This window comes from Balaenoptera ricei, chromosome 8 (genome assembly GCF_028023285.1).
Source record: "Balaenoptera ricei isolate mBalRic1 chromosome 8, mBalRic1.hap2, whole genome shotgun sequence".
Taxonomy (NCBI): domain Eukaryota; kingdom Metazoa; phylum Chordata; class Mammalia; order Artiodactyla; family Balaenopteridae; genus Balaenoptera; species Balaenoptera ricei.
Window position 1 is genome coordinate 47860059 of NC_082646.1, and position 11412 is coordinate 47871470.

Consider the following 11412-nt stretch of genomic DNA (forward strand, 5'->3'; position numbering starts at 1 on the left):
GATGCGTCCCTGGTGAGAAACAAAAGGGCAATGACAACAACAATATCTTAATGAGGACAAGTAACCAGGGACTCATTCTCTCAGGGATAAAAGGCTGAGTTATTGCACCACGCGATGAACCTAGATGAGAAGCAGTTTGGTTGAGGGCATGGAGGTAATAAAGGAGGGAAACGACAAATATCGATTATGGTTTCAAGATTAACTACAACAGCTGAGACTATAGGCCTCCTCTTGTAAGTTCTCTCTGTCTTTCTTTCTCTCTCTTGTGGAACTGTGACAAGTGACCTCCTAAAATAATCAGTGAAAGGACAGAATGAACTTAACCTGCAGCATGAGTGAATCTGGGTAGTGCGAGGTATGGGCTATGGTAGGCCATAGCAAAGGAAGTGTCCATGTGCCCTCAGCGTATGGCCTCCATTGCAATCCCCTGAAATCCCCTGCAGCTCTGCCTTAAAATGTTCTCTGGGTGCATGAAGCATATTTGTCTTGCATGCTGGACAGGCGGGAGTGCTACAGAGTTAACACCTCCAGGAGCAGCCTCATCTGAGACTGACATAAGCTGGTAGATAAATACTCCAGGTTCCTCACCCCTCAGCTAGGGTGAATCTGAGCCTTGCTCTATTCACTCAGAGATTCCCCAGCAGGCGGGGTTGAGGCAAAGCTCCACACAGTGGTAACCTGCTCATTATCACACCCTTTTTGGTTTCCTTTCCTTCCCTGTCTCACTTCTCTACTCCTCTAGCAGTGCTTCCAGAGATCACCTCCCAATTCAGAGATTTTCATTTTTGATTGAGTTACAATTACTGGTCGCTTTTAAAACATCTGAGCATCCGGACAATAGCTCTCATTACCATGGAATCTCTAGTCAGTGAGATTGGCTTTTCTTTCTAAACATATACTGAAATGTGATGTCTAACATATGTATGGTAAGATCAGAACTAAGTATCTTCTAACCGTCACCTATCACAGAAAGTTGTTATGTATACAGTCTTCAAAATGAATACTCATTGATTCAGTGATTCCTTAACTCCCTCAACAAACATTTATTGAACAATGACTATATTCCCAACACTTGACTAGGCACTGTTGTGGAGATATAAATGACTAAGTCATGGTCTCAGAGCTTAAGGTGTTACGATCAGGTAGGAGACTCAAACATGTAAACAATTTACCATGTGTCAAGAGAGAAGTCAAATGTTCAAACCAAGATTTCTCTTCTGAAAACATGATTTGTTTCTAAATGTGGTGACTGCAGCTCCAATTGTATTTAAGGAAATAGAATATATGTTCCTACCATCTTCTTCCTGGAACACTGGGATCTAGCCATTTTGGACTGCTTTGTTCAGCTACCTCTTCCTACTACTTGTGATATTCTTTTCTTTTCTTTGCCTGGAAATCCACCCATTCTTTAAGGATCAGCACCATGGCACAGCCTTACAGCCTTGTTGATCTTTGTAGGTAATACCAAGTTTTTCCAATTTGCACAGCTCTTGATTGATTCAATCATCAAACACTCACATGCTGCATTATAGTAATATATCAACTGTTATTTATAGAACACATACTATGGGACAATCACTGATGTATAACTTTACCTTTATTATGTCTTTCAATTCCTTCAATGACCCTCCACGAAAATAATCATCTCCTCAATTTATATATGAAGAAACTGAAGTACAGAGATATTGAGCAACTTGGCAAACAAAGCTCATGCAGAAACCAACCGGCAAAGCAAGGATTCCAACCCAGCAGCCTAATTCTTTAAATGGGTGACATGTCTAGTGTGCAAATAAATAGGAATAAAGCTATGCCAAGGAAAAAGTAGGGCCACAGGAGAAAGCAGTATGAGGTTCTTGTTTCCCCCATTGCAATATGTTAACCCCACTATGGAGTATAGTCCTGGTTTTATTCCAGAGGAGGAATCCTAGGAGGTCCCTTTATACCACTATTTTCATCTGCCTATTTAGTCATCACTTCTCCATTCATGTCTTGCACTCAGATGTTGGAACTAGCATTATACATGTGTTTAAATTCAGCTGCATCTCAGCTTTTTCTGTCTGAAAATATTCTTGTCTTTCTGGGATCTCCAAGCACCATAAACTCCCCAGTATTATAAGAGAAAAGAGCATGAGAAATTCCAATTAACAGGTCAGAAGTGCTGATGGACTAAGCCAAAGCAACTCTCAAAGATGAGGGCAAATAACTCTGAGAAGCATATGTACCTTATTTCACTGCATTGATGAGTCTGAAATTTCCTGTTTCAACAAATCAACTTATCTTGTTCGATTTGATTGCTTTTTCAGAATATTAATCCCCAGGCACAAGCCTTAGTCTAGTCCTAAGTGCAGTGTTCTCACTGAAACTGTAATGGTAGACATAAGACTCTGGAATTCAAAATTCCAGCTGGCCCAGATTATGCTTTCTATTAGGACAAAATTTGCTTTCAAAAGAATTTAGAGAAACCTGATGAAAGTTCTTTTTTTAATGTGAAATATCAAAGAGTTGCTATTACTTGTAATACAATACAATGTGTTCTGCTTCGTCTTGAACTTTTAAGAAGTTACCTTATGCCAGATGTATAACATCAATCAATTTGCATTTATTGAACAAATAGCTATCAAATGACTGCTCTGAGCAAGTTGCTGTGTTTGGTGCATTTAAGTAGATCCCATGTCAAGGTCTCTACTGAAGTGCATAGTGCTTAATATATGTTAGTTTCTTTCCTTTCTCTGTGTTAGTTGTTGTCATGGAAACATGAGGAATAAAAGTCATGGGTCTCTGCTCTTTAAATTTGCTCTTTCCTTGGGGAGAGGGAGGTGGGTTAACAAGACAAGCAAAAGATTCCTGTCTAGATCAAGAAAAGAAGGTTGTTTCTGTTCCTACTACATAGCAGTCTTCATTTTTATTTTACTATTATAATAAATGTTAATAGTTATCATTTATTGCTCAGTTCTATATTATATCTTTTCCAAACATAGTGTCATTTCATCATCACTACCACCCTATTGAGGGGAGAGTGATTTCACATTTTATGGATAAGAAAACAGAGTGATAAAAAACAATATCGACACGTATTATGTGATTCTGGCAGGATTCCTGGTCAATGTATCTGCCTTTTTGGTCTCCTAATCAAAGGACCTCATTCCTCCCGGCTAAAGTGACAGATCTAGAGATAAGCTTGTGATCCAAATGAACCATGCAGAGTCCTCTCCTATGCCTTCCCCCATTCCCCACCAACACTTTAGGAAAGGGAGCCATAGGAAATGGCCATTATTTTCTTACCCCATGTGACATGCGACAGTTAGATGGGCACACACCAATACACAGAGAGATGAAGAGGCAAGCTTGAGAGAGAGAAGGGCAGGGAGAAGTGAAAAAAAAAAACAACCCATGTGACTCAGATGGGACTTGGTCCAGCTCTATGTGATTCCTGATTTAACTTTAACTTGCTAGTTTACATGAAGCAATAAATTCCTCTTTGGTTTCTTTGTTCGTCTGTTTAAGGCATATTGAGTTGCTCTTCTGCCACTTGAAATTCAGACTCTACTGACTAATACAGCCACACAATTAAAAGTGGAGTTAGATTTGTACCCATGTATCTCTGTACATGGTCCTCAAAGTCCATGTTTTTTTTAACCATTTTTTTATTGGGCTATAACAGATAAGTTTTATGTATACAGTATTTTTATTTCTGTATACACTACAATGTGCTTATCACCAAAAGTTTAGTTTCCATTTATTATCATACAGTTGACCCTCATTACCCATGCCCTCCCCCCACCCCCTTCTTCTCTGATAACTACTATTCTGTTCTCTGTATATATGTGTTTGTTTTTTTTGTTTTGTCCATTTATTTTTAATTATTTTTAGATTTCACATATGAGTGAAATCGTACTGTATTTGTACTTCCCCATCTCCTGATTTATTTCACTTAGCATAATGCCCTCAAGGTCCATCCATGCTGTTGCAGATGGCAAGATTTCATCTTTTTTAAATGGCTGATTAGTATTACATTGTATGCAGAGTATCATATTGTGTCTGACACATCTTTATTGATTCATCCATTGATGGGCACTTAGGTTGTTTCTATATCTTGGCTGTAGTAAATACTGCTATGATGAACACAGGGGTACAGATATCTTTTCATATTAGTGTTCTCATATTCTTTGGATAAATACCCAGAAGTGGAATAGCTGAATCATATGGTAGTCTTATTCTTAATTAAAAAAAATTTTTTTATTTATTTATTTGGCTGCATCAGGTCTTAGTTGCGGCACGCGGGATCTTTCATTGCAGCACACAGGCTCTTCATTGTGGCGTGCGGGCTTCTCTAGTTGTGGCACATGGGCTCTAGAGCGTGCAGGCTCAGTAGTTGCAGTGTCCGGGCTTAGTTGACCTGCGGCATGTGGGATCTTAATTCCCCGACCAGTGATCGAACCTGCGTTCCCTGCATTGGAAGGTGGATTCTTAACCACTGGACCACCAGGGAAGTCCCTATTCTTAATTTTTTGAGGCAAATCCATAGTGTTTTCATAGTAACTGCACCAATTTACATTCCCACCAAGAGTATATGAAAGTTCCTCCAGGTCTGTAAAGTGTATTTACAATAATAACTCCCACTTAAATAGATTTTTATAAGCATTGGAGGCTTTACTTCAAATATTCTCAAATATCCTATTAGTAGGGAAATATGTAAAGACATGACTGATAGAAGAACGATGTTTTATGCTAACAGTAACTAAACAGTCAGTAACTCCAAAATAAATAGGTAAATAGTGACAAGAGGTTTAGAGAATAAAAATAAAGCTTACAAATGCTTTTTGGTAATCGATGACATTGTGAAGTTACTGTAGAGGAAGTTCTAATAGGCATATCATACCACACGTAGTATTTAAATTAATGTTTAAAAATTAATACTAAAACTCTCTTTTTAAAAAGTTTCTAATTTAAATTAGGAATTTGGGATTAACAGATACACACTACTATATATAAAATAGATAAACAACAAGGACCTACTGTATAGCACAGGGAACTCTATTCAATATCTTACAATAACCTATAATGGAAAAGAATCTAAAAAAGAATATATATACATATATATACACACATGCATATATATAACTGAATCACTTTGCTGTACACATGAAACATTGTAAATCAACTATACTTCAATAAAAAATTAAATTTTAAAAAGTGCTTTAACCAGATGGTGTTTTCAATCAAGAATCAGGAGATAGGTATTCCTAAAATTCCATAAAGTTGTGGGAATCTCTACTTTAGCGAGAGAGAGAGAGAGAATACTGAGAGGGATCCAAAAAAGATGGAAAATAAAAATTTTGTGAAAGTGCAAAACAGTGTGGGATCATGGAGTCTCCCAAAAGAAGCATCAGAAGGAATTTGATAAATGACTTAAATCCCGGTTAATTTTAAGAAAAGTGGTATTCAGCTATCCACTTTGTCAAAGGAAACAAAATGAGAGGACCAAGGTTAAGCTACATTCAGAAATGCTTTGTTTGAACATAGTGCACAACGAACCACAGAGAGTATATAGGGGAACACAATCACTTGAATAAGACAAGTAAATGAAATAATGCTAAATCATAGGTACTGAAAAAATATCATAGTGAAGTATTTAAAATACTATTTATTTAGTACTTACTTTGTACCAACTGCTGTACATATGCTACTTAATCTTCATAGCAACACCACAAGACCATCATCATTAACCCAATTTTTATTTTTAAAATTTTTATTGGAGTATAGTTGATTTACAATGTTGTGTTAGTTTCAGGTATGCAGCAAAGTGAATCAGTTATACATATGCATATATCCACTCTTTTTTTTTTTTAATATTCTTTTCCTATATAGGCCATTACAGAGTATTGAGTAGAGTTCCCTGTGCTATACAGCAGGTTCTTATTATCTATTTTATATATAGTAGTGTGTATACGACAATCCCAATCTCCCAATTTATCCCTCCCCCCCTTATCCCCTGGTAGCTATAAATTTGTTTTCTACATCTGTGACTCTACCTCTGTTTTGTAAATAAGTTCATTTGTACTCTTTTTTTTGATTCCACATATAAGTGATATCATAAGATATTTGTCTTTCTTGGTCTGACTTACTTCACTCAGTATGACAATCTCTAGGTCCATCCATGTTGTTGTAAATGGCATTATTTTGTTCTTTTTTATGGCTGAGTAATATTCCATTGTATACATGTACCACATCTCCTCTATCCACTCATTTGTTGATGGACATTTAGGTTGTTTCCCTGTCTTGGCTACTGTAAACAGTGCTGCAATGAACACTGAGGTGCATGTATCTTTTCGAATTATGGTTTTTGCCAGTTGTATGCCCTGCAGTGGGATCACTGGGTCATACGGTAGTTCTATTTTTAGTTTTCTAAGGAACCTCCATACTGTTCTCCATAGTGGCTGTACCAATGTACATTCCCACCAACACTGCAGAAGGGTTCCCTTTTCTCCACACCCTCCCCAGCATTTATTGTTTGTAGATTTTTTGATGATGGCCATTCTGATTGGTGTGAGGTGATACCTCATTGTAGTTTTGATTTGCATCTCTGTAATACTGATGTTGAGCATCTTTTTATGTGCTTTCTGGCCATCTGTGTATCTTCTTTGGAGAAATGTCTATTTAGATCTTCCATCCATTTTTTTGATTGGTTTTTTTTATTTTATTTATTTATTTTTTATTGAGCTGCATGAGTGGTTTGTATATTTTTGAGATTAATCCCTTGTTTGTCACTTCGTTTGCAAATATTTTCTCACATTCCGTGGGTTGTCTTTTTGTTTTATTTATGGTTTCCTTTGCTGTGCAAATGCTTTTAAGTTTAATTAGATCCCATTTGTTTATTTTTGTTTTTACTTTCATTACTCTAGGAGGTGGGTCACAAAAGATCTTGCTGTGGTTTATGTCAAAGAGTGTTCTGCCCATGTTTTCCTCTAGGAGTTTTAGAGTGTCTGGTTTTACATTTAGGTGTTTAATCCATTTTGAGTTTATTTTTGTGTATGGTGTTAAGGAGTGTTCTAATTTGATTCTTTTACAAGTAGCTCTCCAGTTTGCCCAGAACCACTTATTGAAGAGACTGTCTTTTCTCCATTGTATATTCTTGCCTCCTTTGTCATTGATTAGGTGATCATAGTTGCGTGGGTTTATCTCTGGGCTTTCTATCCTGTTCAACTGATCTATATTTCTGTTTTTGTGCCAGTTCCATACTGTTTTGATTACTGTAGCTTTGTAGTACCTGAAGTTAGGGAGCCTGATTCCTCCAGCTCCGTTTTTCTTTCTTAAGATTATTTTGGCTATTCAGGGTCTTTCATATTTCCATACAAATTGTAAAATTTTTTGTTCTAATTCTGTGAAAAAATGCCCTTGGTAATTTGATAGGGATTGCATTGAATCTGTAGATTGCTTTGGGTAGTATAGTCATTGTCACAATATTAATTCTTCTAATCCAAGAACATGGTACATCTCTCCATCTGTTTCTTTCATCTTTGATTTCTTTCATCAATGTCTTATAGTTTTCTGAGTACAGGTCTTTTGCCACCTTAGGTAGGTTTATTCCTAAGTGTTTTATTCTTTTTGTTGTGATGGTAAATGGGATTGTTTCCTTAATTTCTGATCTTTCATTGTTAGTGTATAGGAATGCAAGAGATTTCTGTGCATTAATTGTGTATCCTGCAACTTTGCCAAATTCATTGATGAGCTCTAGGAGTTTTCTGGTAGCATCCTTAGGATTTTCTAGGTATAGTATCATGTCATCTGCAAACAGTGACAGTTTTACCTCTTGTTTTCCAATTTTGTTTCCTTTTATTTCTTTTTCTTCTCTGACTGTCGTGGCTAGGACTTCCAAAACTATGTTGAATAATAGTGGTAAGAGTGGACATCCTTGTCTTGTTCCTGCTCTTAGAGGAAATGCTTTCAGTTTTTCACCATTGAGATTGATGTTTGCTGTGGGTTTGTCATATATGACCTTTATTATGTTGAGGGAGGTTCCCTCTATTCCTGCTTTCTGGAGAGTTTTTATCATAAATGGGTTTTGAATTTTGTCAGAAGCTTTTTCTGCCTCTATTGAGATGATCATATGGTTTTTTTTTTTTTAAACATCTTTATTGGAGTATAATTGCTTTACAATGGTGTGTTAGTTTCTGCTTTATAACAAAGTGAATCAGTTATACATATACATATGTTCCCATATCTCTTCCCTCTTGCATCTCCCTCCCTCCCACCCTCCCTATCCCACCCCTCTAGGTGGTCACAAAGCACCAAGCTGATCTCCCTGTGCTATGCAGCTGCTTCCCACTAGCTATCTATTTTACATTTGGTAGTGTATATATGTCCATGACACTCTCTCACCCTGTCACATCTCACCCCTCTCCCTCCCCATATCCTCAAGTCCATTCTCTAGTAGGTCTGTGTCTTTATTCCCGTCTTGCCACTAGGTTCTTCATGACCCTTTTTTTTTTTTGTCCTTAGATTCCGTATATATGTGTTAGCATACTGTATTTGTTTTTCTCTTTCTGACTTACTTCACTCTGTATGACAGACTCTAACTCCATCCACCTCATTACAAATACCTCCATTTCATTTCTTTTTATGGCTGAGTAATATTCCATTGTATATATGTGCCACATCTTCTTTATCCATTCATCCGATGATGGACACTTAGGTTGCTTCCATGCCCTGGCTATTGTAAATAGAGCTGCAATGAACATTTTGGTACATGACTCTTTTTGAATTATGGTTTTCTCAGGGTATATGCCCAGTAGTGGGATTGCTGGGTCATATGGTAGTTCTATTTTTAGTTTTTTAAGGAATCTCCATACTGTTCTCCATAGTGGCTGTATCAATTTACATTCCCACTAACAGTGCAAGAGTGTTCCCTTTTCTTCACACCCTCTCCAGCATTTATTGTTTCTAGATTTCTTGATGATGGCCATTCTGACCAGTGTGAGATGATACCTCATTATAGTTTTGATTTGCATTTCTCTAATGATTAATGATGTTGAGCATTCTTTCATGTGTCTGTTGGCCATCTGTATATCTTCTTTGGAGAAATGTCTATTTAGGTCTTCTGCCCATTTTTGGATTGGGTTGTTTGTTTTTTTGTTATTGAGCTGCATGAGCTGCTTGTAAATCTTGGAGATTAACCCTTTGTCAGTTGCTTCATTTGCAAATATTTTCTCCCATTCTGAGGGTTGTCTTTTGATCTTGTTTATGGTTTTCTTTGCTGTGCAAAGGCTTTTAAGTTTCATTAGGTCCCATTTGTTTATTTGTGTTTTTATTTCCATTTCTCTAGGGGCTGGGTCAAAAAGGATCTTGCTGTGATTTATGTCATAGAGTGTTCTGCCTATGATTTCCTCTAAGATTTTGATAGTGTCTGGCCTTACACTTAGGTCTTTAATCCATTTTGAGTTTATTTTTGTGTATGGTGTTAGGGAGTGTTCTAATTTCATACTTTTACACGTACCTGTCCAATTTTCACAGCACCACTTATTGAAGAGGCTGTCTTTTCTCCACTGTATATGCTTGCCTCCTTTATCTAAGATAAGGTGACCATATGTGCGTGGGTTTATCTCTGGGCTTTCTATCCTGTTCCATTGATCTATATTTCTGTTTTTGTGCCAGTACCAAACTATCTTGATTACTGTAGCTTTGTAATATAGTCTGAAGTCAGGGAGCCTGATTCCTCCAGCTCCATTTTTCGTTCTCAAGATTGCTTTGGCTATTCGGGGTCTTTTGTGTCTCCATACAAATTGTGAAATTTTTTGTTCTAGTTCTGTGAAAAATGCCAGTGGTAATTTGATAGGGATTGCATTGAATCTGTAGATTGCTTTGGGTAGTAGAGTCATTTTCACAATGTTGATTCTTCCAATCCAAGAACATGGTATATCTCTCCATCTATTTGTATCATCTTTAATTTCTTTCATCAGTGTCCTATAATTTTCTGCATACAGGTCTTTTGTCTCCTTAGGTAGGTTTATTCCTAGATATTTTATTCTTTTTGTTGCAATGGTAAACGGGAGTGTTTTCTTAATTTCACTTTCAGATTTTTCATCATTAGTGGACAGGAATGCAAGAGATTTCTGTGCATTAATTTTGTATCCTGCTACTTTACTAAATTCATTGATTAGCTCTAGTAGTTTTCTGGTAGCATCTTTAGGATTCTCTATGTATAGTATCATCTCATCTGCAAACAGTGACAGCTTTACTTCTTCCTTTCCTATTTGGATTCCTTTTATTTCTTTTTCTTCTCTGATTGCTGTGGCTAACACTTCCAAAACTATGTTGAATAATAGTGGTGAGAGTGGGCAACCTTGTCTTGTTCCTGATCTTAGTGGAAATGGTTTCAGTTTTTCACCATTGAGGACAATGTTGGCTGTGGGTTTGTCATATATGGCCTTTATTATGTTGAGGAAAGTTCCCTCTATGCCTACTTTCTGCAGGGCTTTTATCATAAATGGGTGTTGAATTTTGTCGAAAGCTTTCTCTGCATCTATTTAGATGATCATATGGTTTTTCTCCTTCAATTTGTTAATATGATGTATCATGTTGATTGATTTGCGTATATTGAAGAATCCTTGCATTCCTGGAATAAACCCCACTTGATCATGGTGTATAATCCTTTTAATGTGCTGTTGGATTCTGTTTGCTAGTATTTTGTTGAGGATTTTTGCATCTATGTTCATCAGTGATAGTGGCCTGTAGTTTTCTTTCTTTGTGACATCTTTGTCTGGTTTTGGTATCAGGGTGATGGTGGCCTCGTAGAATGAGTTGGGGACTGTTCCTCCCTCTGCAATATTTTGGAAGAGTTTGAGAAGGATAGGTGTTAGCTCTTCTCTAAATGTTTGATAGAATTCGCCTGTGAAGCCATCTGGTCCTGGGCTTTTGTTTGTTGGAAGATTTTTAATCACAGTTTCAGTTTCAGTGCTTGTGATTGGTCTGTTTATATTTTCTATTTCTTCCTGGTTCAGTCTCTGCAGGTTGTGCATTTCCAAGACTTTGTCCATTTCCTCCAGGTTGTCCATTTTATTGGCATAGAGTTGCTTGTAGTAATCTCTCATGATCTTTTGTATTTCTGCAGTGTCAGTGGTTACTTCTCCTTTTTCATTTCTAATTCTATTGATTTGAGTCTTCTCCCTTTTTCTCTTGATGAGTCTGACTAATGGTTTATCAATTTTGTTTATCTTCTCGAAGAACCAGCTTTTAGTTTCATTGATTTTTGCTATTGTTTCCTTCATTTCTTTTTCATTTATTTCTGATCTGATCTTTATGATTTCTTTCCTTCTGCTAGCTTTGGGATTTTTTTTGCTCTTCTTTCTCTAATTGCTTTAGGTGCAAGGTTAGGTTGTTTATTCGAGATGTTTCCTGTTTCTTGATGTAGGTTTG